Source organism: Narcine bancroftii, chromosome 3, assembly GCF_036971445.1.
Source record: "Narcine bancroftii isolate sNarBan1 chromosome 3, sNarBan1.hap1, whole genome shotgun sequence".
Lineage (NCBI taxonomy): Eukaryota > Metazoa > Chordata > Chondrichthyes > Torpediniformes > Narcinidae > Narcine > Narcine bancroftii.
The window spans coordinates 280,019,862-280,033,565 of NC_091471.1; the positions used below are offsets into that span (position 1 = coordinate 280,019,862).

General features: G+C 43.4%; 1 protein-coding gene and 1 long non-coding RNA gene across 9 annotated transcripts in view; both read left to right on the forward strand.

The window, feature by feature from the left end:
• The window catches only part of mad1l1 (mitotic arrest deficient 1 like 1), a 1,066,498-nt gene that overhangs the window by 754,037 nt on the left and 298,757 nt on the right, over window positions 1-13,704 (forward strand). The gene's annotated exons all lie outside the window — the stretch shown is intronic.
• LOC138758845 (uncharacterized) overlaps window positions 9,318-13,704 on the forward strand; it is a 65,691-nt gene continuing 61,304 nt past the window's right edge. Inside the window, exons 1-2 of the long non-coding RNA XR_011354500.1 lie at window positions 9,318-9,379; window positions 10,935-11,064. This is a non-coding gene — a long non-coding RNA (uncharacterized lncRNA). The remainder of the gene's footprint in view (window positions 9,380-10,934; window positions 11,065-13,704) is intronic.

The window sequence follows — 13,704 nt, forward strand, 5'->3', positions numbered from 1 at the left end:
TTTAGTGCTTTTATCTGTTTCTCTGAAATACTTTGGAACTTTTGCAGTTACTGTATATACTCGTGTAATCATCGATACCGTGTAATCGTCGATCCCCCTTTTTTTTGGCTCAGACGTCAGGTGTTTTTGTATGATCTATGTAAAAGTTGACTCCCTCCCCCTATTTTTGGCTCCAACCGCACGTCCACCTGAGCTCCTGACCACGAATCCTCACCCCTGACTGCCCACCCATTGAACTCCCAACCGTGAATCTTTGCCCTGACCACCCGCCCATTGAACTCCTGACCGCGGATCCTCACTCCGGCCGCCCGCCCATTGAGCTCCTGACCGCGGATCCTCACTCCGGCCGCCCGCCCATTGAACTCCTGACCGCGGATCCTCGCTCCGGCCGCCCGCCCATTGAACACCTGACGCCCCAGCCACCCACCCATCTGAGTCCCTGATACCCTGACCACACCCTTACCACTTGGTCTCGGCCATCCGATCTCCTGATGTCCTGTACAAACCAGGTACTTCACAAGCTCAAAAGTTTGACCCGTGTAAAAGTCGACACCCCCACCCCCTTTTTTGGCCCAAACGTGGTCAAAAGAATTTGACGATTACTCGAGTATTTCTGGTATGTATTTTGTAATGGAATTTGTGTGCAACAAGGTTAAATTCAGTTTTCCAGAAAGTAACAGATTTTAATGTATTAGTTGAAGCAGCCCATGTAGAACATTAATTTAGGAATAATAATAGAGGTTAGGAGTGTGAAGTGTTAATTTAATTGGGGACTTAAGAAACCAGTTCCAATTAATCTGAGTGTTGTCTAAATCCTTCAAATAAATTTGATTTTCATTCTATCCGTTCTTTGCATGTTTTATCAGTGTGGTGATACACCAACACCTTGTGTTACACCCAAGTACCTCTGCAGAACACTGCAGTGTCATTCTCAAAAGACAGAACAGTATATTAGTCTATATGGATAATTGATTTTTGATCGTACTGAAATTCTGCAGTAAATTGTTGAGATGGAGTCAGCCTGGTGTCAGAATATTGGCCTGCTGCATTTTACCTTATTGTTTACTCTTAAACAGACATTGCTGCAGATTTTTCAGAATACTGAAGGTTGCAAGGGTGGGCCTGCTCTCACTGCCAAGCTTTGGAGTTTTTGGCCCTTTAGTATGATTTGTGAATAGTTTTTTCCGCAGCGTTTTACGTCTGGCAATTTGCCTGCATGTGAAAAGATTGTCAATTGCAAGGTCAGATAGAATCACGTCCGAATTACAGAGCATAGACAACTTGTCAATGAGCTGTTTTATCCTCCTGACAACTAGTGGTCCTTTATTCCCCTTTCAATTTGAAAACTGACCTTAATTGGCATTTATACACAGAAACAGTTGGAATGATTCTGAAAGAAATTAGCATACTTACCTCCAGGGCGTACCGATGTGGTCGTTTACACAGTCTTCCTGTGTTCCGGGGTTTGTCGGAGGGTGCACCCACCGACAAACGTGGGTGGATGTAGACGCGGACATGCGTCGTACATCCAATCCACGTCATCATCCTGTGGACATAGTGAGTGACTTTGTATTCATTAGTCCTGTTTCTTATGGAGTGGCTGCGGTCATTTTAGACTGCAGCCGCTCCGTAAAAATGTTTAGAGGTGCCAGTGGAAAAATTACAGGGTGGATTTTGCGTAATAAATTCCATCTCGACATTATTACACTGCCACCGGGAGCAGAAAAGTGCTATTGTCTCTCTCTGTGTCAACCATTTGTCATTAATATAAATTAAAAATACCCTCCACTCTCGAATATCTTTAATCTCAGTATCTATTTGTCTTGATCACAGGAGGAAGTGTTTCATCCCTTCATTCACACTGGTGTGTCAGGTCACTGCCCTTGACTCACTTGCTGAGTCACTGCTCCTCGAGATTAACAACTTTTGCATGGGTTTCAGAACTGTCTCTGGGTGGGGTCTTCCATGCCCTGGAGTAATCCAATAATTACCACCTTCTGCAAAAGCGCTGGACTGGCACTTTTTTTTGATGAAAGATTGGTGGTACTTTTGTTCAGGAAGGATCAGATTTACAAACTTTGCAGCAATCTCAAGCAGCTGATACTCATATCGTCCAAGACCAAACATTTTCAACCTCTTCAGTGAAGAAGCTGTGAGCAGTGTACTACGGTGACAGGCTCATGCCTCCTAGTACTCTCTCCTTGTACCAGCTGGATATGCACCTAAATCTGGGCTTGGTGCCAGATCCCAGGCTGGTCATTTAGCTGTGCTGTGTGGAGGCAGTGGGTCGAGTTTAGTCTTTGCTTTCTGGCCTTCAGCACTTCTCCTGCATGCTTTTGGCAGGTGACATGCTGGCTTGGTCCTTTTATAGATTTCAGGTTATTACGAGCAGTCCTCGGAACTGTTAGCAGCAGTTGGGGCATCTGTGGTGCTGAGCAGCCAGATAGGAATGCAACAAAGCCCAGGGGACTGTTGCGGTGACAAGTGCTCAACGAGCCTGAGCCCAGCAGTAGTGGGGATCCAGCATGTCGACTCCACGAAGCTCAAAGACTGCAATGTTGACAGAGCAGAGGCACGTCACATATTCTTATCCTCAGGCTCGTGAAATGTTTCTGGAAAGGAAGAAGGACATTTGGCCCATAATTTCCATGTCAATTTAAAACTAATTCAGGCAGTTTTGCTTTGTGTTCTTTCCCCTTATGATTCTGTAGGACTTTTGCCAGAAGTAATAAACATCAGACGGGTTCTATTTTAATTGCATTCTTTGATATTGGATTGGAAGATAAATGGTTTTTTTCTTGTAATTGATTAACAGAAGAAAGGTTGTAGGTTTTCCAAAGTTTGTTTCTCCAGTGAACTCATGCCCATCAAAAGTGATGTATCATGGTGAATGGCAATTTCTGAGAACTCAGCACCCGAGCCATGCTCCTGACCTGCTTCGTAAGCAATATTGAAAATTGGAACTTGATTATGGTATGGTATGCGGACTGTAGTATGCAGAAACCATATCACAGAATACATATGTACCTGCCTTGCTGCGGACTTTGGCCTTCTACATCGTTCCAATGAGGTTTCTGTGGAATAGAATTTTATCCCCAAATGTGATGTATTACAATCAACATCAAATTCAGAAATGTTCAGATGAATGACTGCTATCTCCATGTTATTTTTGGGCAAACTGGTGATAATGCTGATCTGTGCCTCCTCTCCATCCCTCTTTTCTGTCCTTTCCTCCCCCACTTTCACCGTCTTTCACTTGGAATGCCGTCTGACATACTCCGTAATTTTGGCCATTTGTTCCTTGCGCCTCAGCTCTCAGTCAGAATGCGTGGCTCTGTGCACGCTTTCACTTCTAACTACTTCTCATTCTGATCAAAGAATGTTGCTAATCTGAAACTCTGACAGTTTTTCCTCTCTTTTCAGATACTGCCCAACCAGCTGAGTATTCTACATGTTCTGGTTTAATTTTGGTTCCTGTCGTATGCATTGCCTTGCTCCTCGATGCAAAGAGGTGCACTCATTTTTTTTACTTGTCCTTCACATTCATATTGTGACCATAAACAATATTTCAGGTTAACACTTGTACAGTATTAATATTTTCCATCCATCCTGATAAAATGACAGTTACGACTTTCAAAGTAATACATTGCATTGCAAAGTATTTTGCCACGTGATATAAAATATAAAGAATACTGATTTTAGTTTTATTTATAATTAAATTCATATATTTTAATGGATCACTGACTACAAAGAAAAAATAAAGATAAATGATATCATGTATTAATGTCAATAGTGATCTAAATCATACATTCTAGCAGAGTCGGTGTCAGAACAAATTTAATTGAGGGGCATTAGGGTAACCGCGCGGGGGCGGAAGGTGGCACTGATTTTTCGGCAGCATCGGGGGTGGTGGCAACACTGGGCAGGGTGCTGCCCATTCGAGCTACCAGCTGCAGATCCTTGCCCTGGACGTCAGCCCATCTGAACTCCCGACGAACTGGCTACCCACCTATCCGAACTCCTGACCTCAGATCTTCGCCCCAGTCTACCGCATATCCAAGCTCCCAATTTGGACACTGGAAGGGGGGCAGAGTTGTCGGCGGCAACATTAGACCGGGGTGGAGGCAGCAGCATCTCCCCCACCCCGCCCCCCATGAAGCCAACCCTGCATTGTAGCATGATTGCTCCAAGATAACTTTGACCTCCATAAGTATACTTACTTAGTAAATGAAGGAAAATACCCTGTGCATTAGTGGGCAACTCCCCTGTACAGCTAAAATCTGTATTTTCTTGCTTCATATCAGTTTCCTTTGGCACAACTGGACCAAGGTTCCTCTTTTATAAAAGAAAAGAAGAATATTTACTTTGCAGAAAATCCATAGTAAAATATTTGCAGTGTCAGAATTAGAACCAGGCGACCATGTTGACCAAGTTGTCCAATGGAGTTAGTCCCTTTTGCCTGTGCTTGGTAATCTTCTAAACCTTATCTATATCCTAAATGTCTTTAGAACAGTGGTATTCAATCTTTTTCTTTCCACTTATATACCACTTTAAGTATTCCCTAAGCCATAGGTGCTCTGTGATTAGTAAGGGATTGTTTCAGGTGGTATGTGGGTGAAAAAAAGTTTGAAAACCACTGTTTTAATTGTACCTAATTGACTCGTTATGTGCACGGTTTCACAACTCCAAAGGAAAAGGGGCCAATGACAATTTTTCTCAAGCAAAATATTTCAGTAACAATTGGGTCCAGAGCAGCAGTTCTCAACCTACTCACATCCCACCTTAAGCAATCCCTGACAAATCACAGAGCATTAGGTATTCCCTATGCCATCGATGCTCTGTGGTACGTGAATGGAAATAAAAAGGTTAAGAACCACTGCTTTAGAACATTGTAATTGTGCCTGTCTTTACCACTCCCTGTGGCAGCTCTTTCAAAATACCCACCACAGTTTGTGTGAAGTTGCCTTCACCATCCTTTTAACTCCTTCCCCTCTCACCTTTAACCCACGCCCTCAAGTTGTCGATTCCCCTATCCCGTGAAAAAGAATGTCACCACTCATCATGTGATAGGTGTCCTGCATACGGGCACCCTTATTTCCCTATGCTCCAAGGCAATAAGCTGCAGGCTCTCTTGCCTCTCCTTATAACTCAAGCCTTCTAGTCCTGGTAACGTTCTTGTAAGTATCTTTTGTTATTGCTGGTCGATGAGAATTGTGCACAATATTCCAAGTGTTGTCTCACTATCATTTTGCGCAGCAATATTATGATGTCCAAACACCTCCTTCACTACCCTGTCTACCCGTGTCACCATGTTCAGGGAACTCTGTAAATTGAACACCCTGCATCTTCCTGTTCTTCAACTTTCTCCAGGATCCTATCACTTCTTCCCTAGTCTGCTCCAATTTCCCCTGTTTCCAAGTAACATTGAAATGTACAAGCTGATTATTTATTTAGAATTATAAAAAAAAGTAGAATCTCATATTTAAGAGTCTGACTGTACTCAGTGATGCCTTACTTGATAACACCCTCAGCAGCTGCAGCAGGCAAATTTTGGGTTATGTTCCACTCCAGAGACTTGAGTGTAAAAATGTAGACTAGGCATTACTGAGGAACAACTGCACAGCTGGAGGCTCTGTCATTCTTTTGAGAGATTAAACCAAGGCCTGTGCTTTCTCTGAGAGATGTAAGAGACTTCCAGCACTAAGTTAATGACCCTGACCAATGTTTACCCCTCAACGAAAGTTATAAAAATCAGATTATCATTTAATATCAGTGTACTCACCTAAAATGGCTGTCGCCTTACACAACACAACATAGCAACTGTACTAACACCTCAGAAAAATTAAGTTTCTAAAAGAAATTTGGGTTAATTTGTATAGTAGCAAATGGAAATAACCAGACAATTCAGCCGATTGAGTCCATGCTGGCTCTCAAGTTAAAACTCATTCCCCATTAGAAACATAAAAGGGTGGAACCTTGATTAAACAAAAGATTGCTGGAGGAACTCAGCAGGGTCAAGCAGCATCCATGGTCAGTCAATATTTGGACCTTTTATTAAGGCTGAGAGGAATAGATGAAGGGGTGGGGGGGGGGGGGGAAAGAAGCTGGGGGAGGGGCCCAGAGGACAGAAAATGTGGGAGGTGGGGAGAGACCACGGTGGAGGTTGATGGGGGGTGGTGGGTGATGGGAAAGAAAAGTTGGAGTTGGAGAGGGAGAAAAAAAATCCAGAAGTAGGTAAAGAAAGAAGGGATGGAAATAGTGGATTTTGTAGGACAGCGGGCAGAATGGTTAACGTAATGGTTCACTCACTGTTATTACCACGGTGGTGACCCCGGTTCGAATCTGCCACGGCTTGCAAGGTGTTTGTAGGTTCTCCCCATGACTTGAGTGGACTTCCTCCAGATACTCTGGTTTCCTTCCACCCTCCCAAATGTACTGGGTTTATTGGGTGGCATGGCCCAGAATGGCCGCCTACCATGCTGTACAAATAAATTAATAAACAGGGCTGGGAGGTTACCTAAATTTTTTTTTAAAGAAATCAATGTACATGTTGTTCATGCATAAAGAGTGGAATCTATTTTTCCTATTTATTTTTCTGTAACCTATAATGTAACCTTTCAGCTCCCCCCACCGTCCTCACTTGCTCCTCCACTTCCTTACTCAAAGGGCTATGGCGAACTCCCCTCCCGATCTGCACACGTTTGGGATGTGGAAGGAAACCTGAGCACCCAGGAGCGAACATGTGCAAACTCCCCACAGGCAGGTGCTGGTGTCCCGGTGGAGTCTCAATCACTGTGCCACCCTAAACAATGTATTTGGATACATTTTGTAAAGTGTATCAGGATTGTTCAATGAAGAAAGATGCAGGTTGAGAGAGTGGGGGGTGGAGTTCATTGTGCTCCATGAACGGTATACACAAGGTGGAGGGTTGTACACTCTGCTTCTGAAATTTGATTCTGTGAACTCCAGTGGAATTCAATTTCCGATGCAGAGAAATACATACAGTTGATATGGTCTTGTGTGTTGAGTGCTGCAATTCAGGATGACTTGCAGTGCCCAGGGATATGGGAATGAGATTCAATTTTAAAAGCATTAAGGAAAAATAGAATCCCATTAAGTGCATCTCTGAAGATGTTTAAATTTGGGACAGCATTCCATTGCCTCTCAAAAATTGACCGACAGATTAAATATTATTAAAATTTTATTACTTCATAATCTCTGCCAATACCTATATAGATTGTTCTCTATTACTATAGTCTCTGAAGGAAGCGTAGTTGATTAATTCCTCAATCCCTTCTGTTGAAATTGATTGAAAATTTGACCAAAGCAACAATTTATTTTTGAAATGCCACAGGACTATTGGCAGCACGATTGGTGTAGGGCAGGGGTGTCAAACTCAAATTCACGGAGGGCCAAAATTAAAAACTTGGACTAAGTCGAGGGCCGAACTAAATATTTATTGAAAATTTTCAACAACATCTGCATGTTTTCTCTTCTTTCAACATATGTAATGTTAAACTTTAGGATATAACTTTAGGAGGATAATGTTACAAGTCAGGAGTAGGTAGCTCAAGTTCACCCTTTGCTTGACCTGAGGGAAACATATTTGGTCCCTGTGGAGATGTAGTCAGCATTCACAGGCTGTGTCCATTTTGGCCTGCATCAGGAGTCAGCATTTCCTGCTCACTCCTCAGGCTTTAGGCCTCTATTCACCCTCGACTCACTATCCCTCTACCTGACCAGTCCTTTACCCAACCTCTACTCACCCCTCACTCCACTCGCTCTGCCTCTACCCACCCCATCCTATACACGCCCCTCTACTGCCTCTCCCCTCAACCTGTTCCTCCCTCTACCCGTCTCTCACCCTCTAATCACCCCTCCCCTACTCGCCCTGCCCCTCCCCTTTTACCTCTTCCCTATCCACCCCTCCTACTCATCCCTCCCTCTAACTGCCCCTCGTACCACCATAACTTCCCCTGCCCATTACTCCTCACCTACACCCTCTGCCCACCCCTGCTTACCCACCCACTCAGGCCCAGCGCGCTGCCGATCAGCCTTTGTGGAACAGCGGGGGCCGTGCGCAGCCTGCCATGTCCGTCGCGCCGACAGGAAATCACAGGCGCTCGCCAATCCGCCGCACCGCTCAACAGGTGGGAGAAGTGACTGGTTGTGCAGGGAGCCTTCCAACTGGCTTGCCGGCTGATGACATCGACAGACTTCTCGTGTTACAATTTTGTTTTCCCCTTTCTCAAAGTTTGCACGGTCAACCTGCAACACTCTTGCTCCCTCCGCGTCCCGTGGATCTGATGCCTGGGTGTTGTTAGGATTCCCAGCAGAAGGTTTGTGGAACTTTACCATTCTGCATTCCTTTTTGAGAATATTCTGGCCATCTTTTAAGCGGGGGTGGTTTTAGGGGGGAGGGGATAGTTAGGGGGTGGGGAAGGATGTGCAATGAAGGGGGAGGATGGTGGGGGTGACTTTACCAAAAAACAGCATCGGCTCTCGCTGCAGGGCGGGCGACCTCTAATACATTTTTGAAATGATCTTTTCGGGCCAAATATAATTATATCTGGGCCAGAGTTTGACATGTGTGGTGTAGGGGGTGGCACAGTTGGCATAGGGGGCAGCGCAACACTGTTACAACACCTGCAATTGGGACTGGGGTTCGAATCCCACACGCTGTCTGTAAGAAGTTTGTATTTTCTCCCTGTGTCTGCGTGGGTTTTCCCCGGGGGGCTCTGGTTTCCTCACACCGTTCGAAACGTTACGGGGGTTGTAGGTGAATTGGGTGTAAATTGGGCGGCACGGACTCATGGGCCAAAATGACCTCTTACCTTGCTGTATGTTGAATTATTTTTTTTAATTTTAAAAAAAGAATTGCCTTATTGGACTTCTGAGCTTCCAAGATCTTAATTTTCAAGAGAATTTTTGTTGGACATTTCAAATGCTTTTCTTCCTTCTTAGGCACAAGTCCAGGTTATAATGACCATCTATTCTTATCATTATAAAAAAATAAATCTCATGTATTTTTTAACTCAAAGGAGAGCTGTACATCTGCTGTAAAAGATGGCCCCAGGTTACAATTAGCATTTTACATGTAAAATGTTGTACTACATTGAACACTAAACTTTGCACACAATTAAAAACGTGTTTCTGGTTCGACTTTCAATCATTTTAAAGTCGAATTGATGTATTAAATGACAGATCGGCCTCTATTAGTAGAGGCTCCTGGGAATTACCATGAGGGTTCAGTGAAATTAGTACAAGAATTAGCAGCAGGTTCATGACAATTGTTGCTATGGAAACAGTTCTATGAAGTTCAGTTCTATACATGACACCTAGTGTTATCTCGATACTGAGTTAAAAAATCTCAAAAGGGGTATGATTCTATTTTTTGATAAGAACAGTGTTTTTATTGTTCTACTGTTCTCCATGAGCTAAAACATTTGTTAAATATTAATTTGTTCTGCGAGAGGGAGAGTGGGAGAGGGTTTCAGGCAGCAGACTGGTGTCTAACAGCCATTAATATCTCTGATTGTTTTGACACTGTGACAGCAGTACATGATGATAATGTTTCTCACTTTCTATGACCAATGACAGACTCATTGTGGCAGAGCAGAAAGCTGCAACCTTTGAACTGGTTGGGGTGTTTGAAGGTGGGCCTTCAGTTGATGGCTTATTTCACATCAAATCTGTTCGCCCGTCGGCCCAATGCTCTCTGACTTGCTGTTGGTCCACTCTTATTTCAGTGTTCATAATGTTACTGTTTGCACTAAAAGCCTTCAATCGATTTGCATCGCTTTATCTTCAAAATCTCTTCTATTCCTGCAACTCGCTGAGTATTTCCGTTCTATTTTTGACCTCTTGTAGGCCTCTGATTTTGATTCCTCCAACGCTAGCACCTAACTGCCTGAGCTCTTTGCTTCTGGAATGCCCTTTCTTCAAGTTCTCCACCTCTAAGAGAAGGACAACTCTGATTTCAAACCCAGGCAGATGGGGGGCTCATTAGCCTTGTCAGGGCATCCATCTAGGAGAAGGCACTCCGACGTAACACCTGCGACCCGAGGGCCTGGTTGTCACCCTCCTAGCTTGCTCGGCCATGGCAGATAAACCCCAGGGGTAAAGGGTGGGGCCAGATCGGCACACACTGCACTCCATTGTGCGGACTTGAAGGGCATGCCCAAGTTTTCTCCCATCCTCCACGCACGCAGGGCTGTCCTTGAGGACAAAAGGAGATGGAGGAAGAACCCTGACACAGCAGAAGAATTTCCCTCGCAGCCTCTGCAGCCGGGCACGTCTGTCCCACATTGGCCTCGTCAGCCACCAGCGAGCCTGCAGCAGACGTGGACGACCCCTCCTAAATCTTCATTCGAGAAGCCAAGCCATGACCACCTCTCAGTATCTCCCTGCTCCATTTAACATCTCTTCCTCTTGGAGCTTTACTGTAATCAAAGCCTCGGTCACCCACTTAATTTCAAATGTTACGCTTTGCTGACAAATATTATTTGTTAATATTTATGACATCAAAGGTACTTTATAAATGCAAGTTGTTAACTTTTCATGGTTAAGAACTTGTTAATGAATAACACTGAAATTTTATATGCGTTTTAATGTTGGAAATGTGAAATGTTCCATTGGTATTAAATGATGAAGGCAGAAGGTCCAATCCATTATTTCGCTGACAGTACATTGTTATGTGAGATCAGAGTCAGAGTGAGACTACCTGAGAGTAGATCTTGGACAATTTGACTCTCTTGGTCAGTACTGAGGCAATGCAGTACTGTTACAGGCTTTTAGTGAGAATATTTAAGTGAGACCCTCCCTGCATTCTCAGGTGATCCATTTCAAAGGAGAGCACAGGAAATGCCCGGCCTAATAGTTATAAATAGGCAAGAGGTAAACAGACTAACGCACCCTCTTCCTATTTTGTTTAGGGGTGCATACCCTGTGCATATTGGCTGCTACAATTTCCTCATCATGTGAATTCACTTGAAGGATAAGCCACTGACTTTCAAAAGCTTTGAGGACTTCAGGAAGTTGTAAAGGTCCTCCATCCAGAGACAGGTATTGATATTATAAAAACAGCTGGTCAGGGGGATCACAAAATGGGATGAGTTTAGAACACATCTTGAGTTATCCTGGGCCATTAATGCTAGTAGAATTAATTTACAGTGAAATTTGTTAACTCAACTCCATGGTTTATCTGTCCCTCCACTATATTGTTACAGAGTCCAGAGGACCCCAAAAACCAGTAGCAATAGATAGGCACCACAGCACAGGGTTACTTAAACAAAAGTAGCTTTTAATTATAATTGAACAAGAAAACAGAATTAAACTTTAACTTATTACTTAACCTACTTATTTAACCTGCCTAACCTATTCAATCCCCCCCTCTAATACTAAGTGCAGGTGTATGTAATGTATATTTAAGATTAGAAAAGTTCTTTGGATCACAGTCCAGTCTCACTGGTTGCAGGCTATTTTTGTACTGTGCACAGAAGTTAGCATTAACAAAGTTCACCAGGCTTTGGTGTTTAACAGGCGAATGGTTACCACTCAGGAGGGTTCTTGCTGGTTTTCAGAGAGAGATTCTTTTTCCAGGACATCCACAACTGATTCCTTCTCAATCAGTCTTGCTGACGAAACTTGCGCCCTTCAGGGTTCTCCAGATGATCCTCTTTCTTTCAGGACACCTTTCAGACCACCAGTCTCCTCCTTTGACCAGGCAGCTTTCCAAAGTTTGCCAGCTTGTCCCTCTGGAACTGATTTCTGTGACTCCTTCTCTCTCTGTTTCATAACCTACCTCTCTGAGAGCAAAACTTTTCTCCCCTGCCTGCAAAGATCACATGCTCTCCCAGGCCAGCTGGATTCTGCAACTTCGTTGCTCTTTCTGCAAAAAGTACCCTGCAAAAGTTCTCAGTTTTAAAATGTGTGTGTGCAAGCTGCTCTAGCAATTCCTCCCAAGCCACCTCAACATACTCGGTCACAATATGCACAAGGGAATGAAAAGATCAGCAGTAACTGGACCTAAAAACAAGATGCCACCATGGTAAAGTTTCGGCATGCATGCTAAATAGTAAAGGAAAGAATGAATGACTAGGGTGTCTGGAGCCCAACAGATCAAAGCCATCCAGTTCTACACACTGAATCAGGAATGGTTGAGTGCAGCCGCATTTAATGGAAGGAGGAGGTTCAAATGAATCTCCAATTATTCGATGACAATTTGCAAATACCATTAACCAAACATGGTCAGTGGTTCTCCTCAATATCACAGGCCTCCCTGACTTGGAAATATATCACTCTTCCTTGCAGTCACTGGGTCTAAACCCTGGAACTCAGCACTCATGAGAGAACCTTCAGTAGGAAGAGCATTTCAAGAGGAATTAGGGATGCCAATAATGCATGGATGGAAAATTAAAACCAAAGACAATGTGCATCTTCCTATTCCCTTTCTAATTCTGTCTTACTGAAGCTGTGAAGGCAAGCTCAGTTACTGAGATAATTTGGATGACTGGTCATTCATGAAGGTTGTTGGTTGGAATGGAAATTGCGCATCTCCTCTGGGTGGATGGGAGTCGGGATAAATATAATTGAAAGCCAAATAGCAGGGGAAACTTGTGCTTTTTGATGTAATTTAATAAGCTGTGATCACAGGCCTGGTTAAAGCACTTAGAGAAGAATGGGCATTTCAATTGAGTTCAAGAGATTTAATCTCAATGCAAAGGCACGAGGAGAGGAAAATAACATGAGAGAGTTTTCTGCACTGATCTCAATAACCTGGCAGTGCGATTGAACCTTTCACTTCCCTCCCAGCAGATTTCTCAGGGTATAAGATAAAATTAACAAGATTCAAATAAGATCTTAAGGAGGAAGGAATTTCACCCTTCCTTCAAAAGTAATGAATCTGTGAAATTAACCTCTAACTAAATAATTAGTGCTATGTCAACTATTACTTTTTCTAACAAAAGAATGATTATTTGATAAGGAGTTGCTTGAAGGCTTGTGAAAATGAACATACACAAAGATAAGTGAATGGTGTTTCTGTCACAAGCTGCTGAGAACACGGAAACCAGATATTGGAGAAGCTAATTGCATCTTGGAGCCAACAGTTTCAGATGAATATTCCAAAGTTTTGCAGAGCTTGAGAAGCAGTGGAGAAGTTCACCAGAATCTTCCTCCTACCATAACATAAAAGTATTGGAGAAACTCAGGAGAAAGTCGGTGTGTTTGGAATGAGACCTTCTTCAGGACTTCTTCACTCCTGAAGAAAGGCTCAGGCCTGAAACGCCAACTGCCTATCACTTCCTGTGGATGCTGCGTGTCCTACTTAGTTTCTCCAGCACTGTTGCACCCTGCACTAGATCCCAGCATCCGCAGATTTTTTTGTTTACTTCCTCCTGCAATAATGTGGCTGAATTTGGAAACATGCCTTGAGAAATTTTCTGTGTAGGCTTTGAAACACAAAGTTCCATACCACTGATGAAGTGTCAGTCAGGTGAACTTACACCGACTGAATACGGCATGCTCACATTGTGAATTGTCAGCTGTTTCAGTTGACTATTCTTGGAAAAAAGCTCTCATTGTAATTTTTATGGTCACATATGAAAATAACAAGTTGTCAAAAGGTTGAGTTGACATGGGTGCGGTGATTAGAAGGGCCTTTTTCTGTGCTGTGCAACTCGATGACTCTATAGATTTGGAATA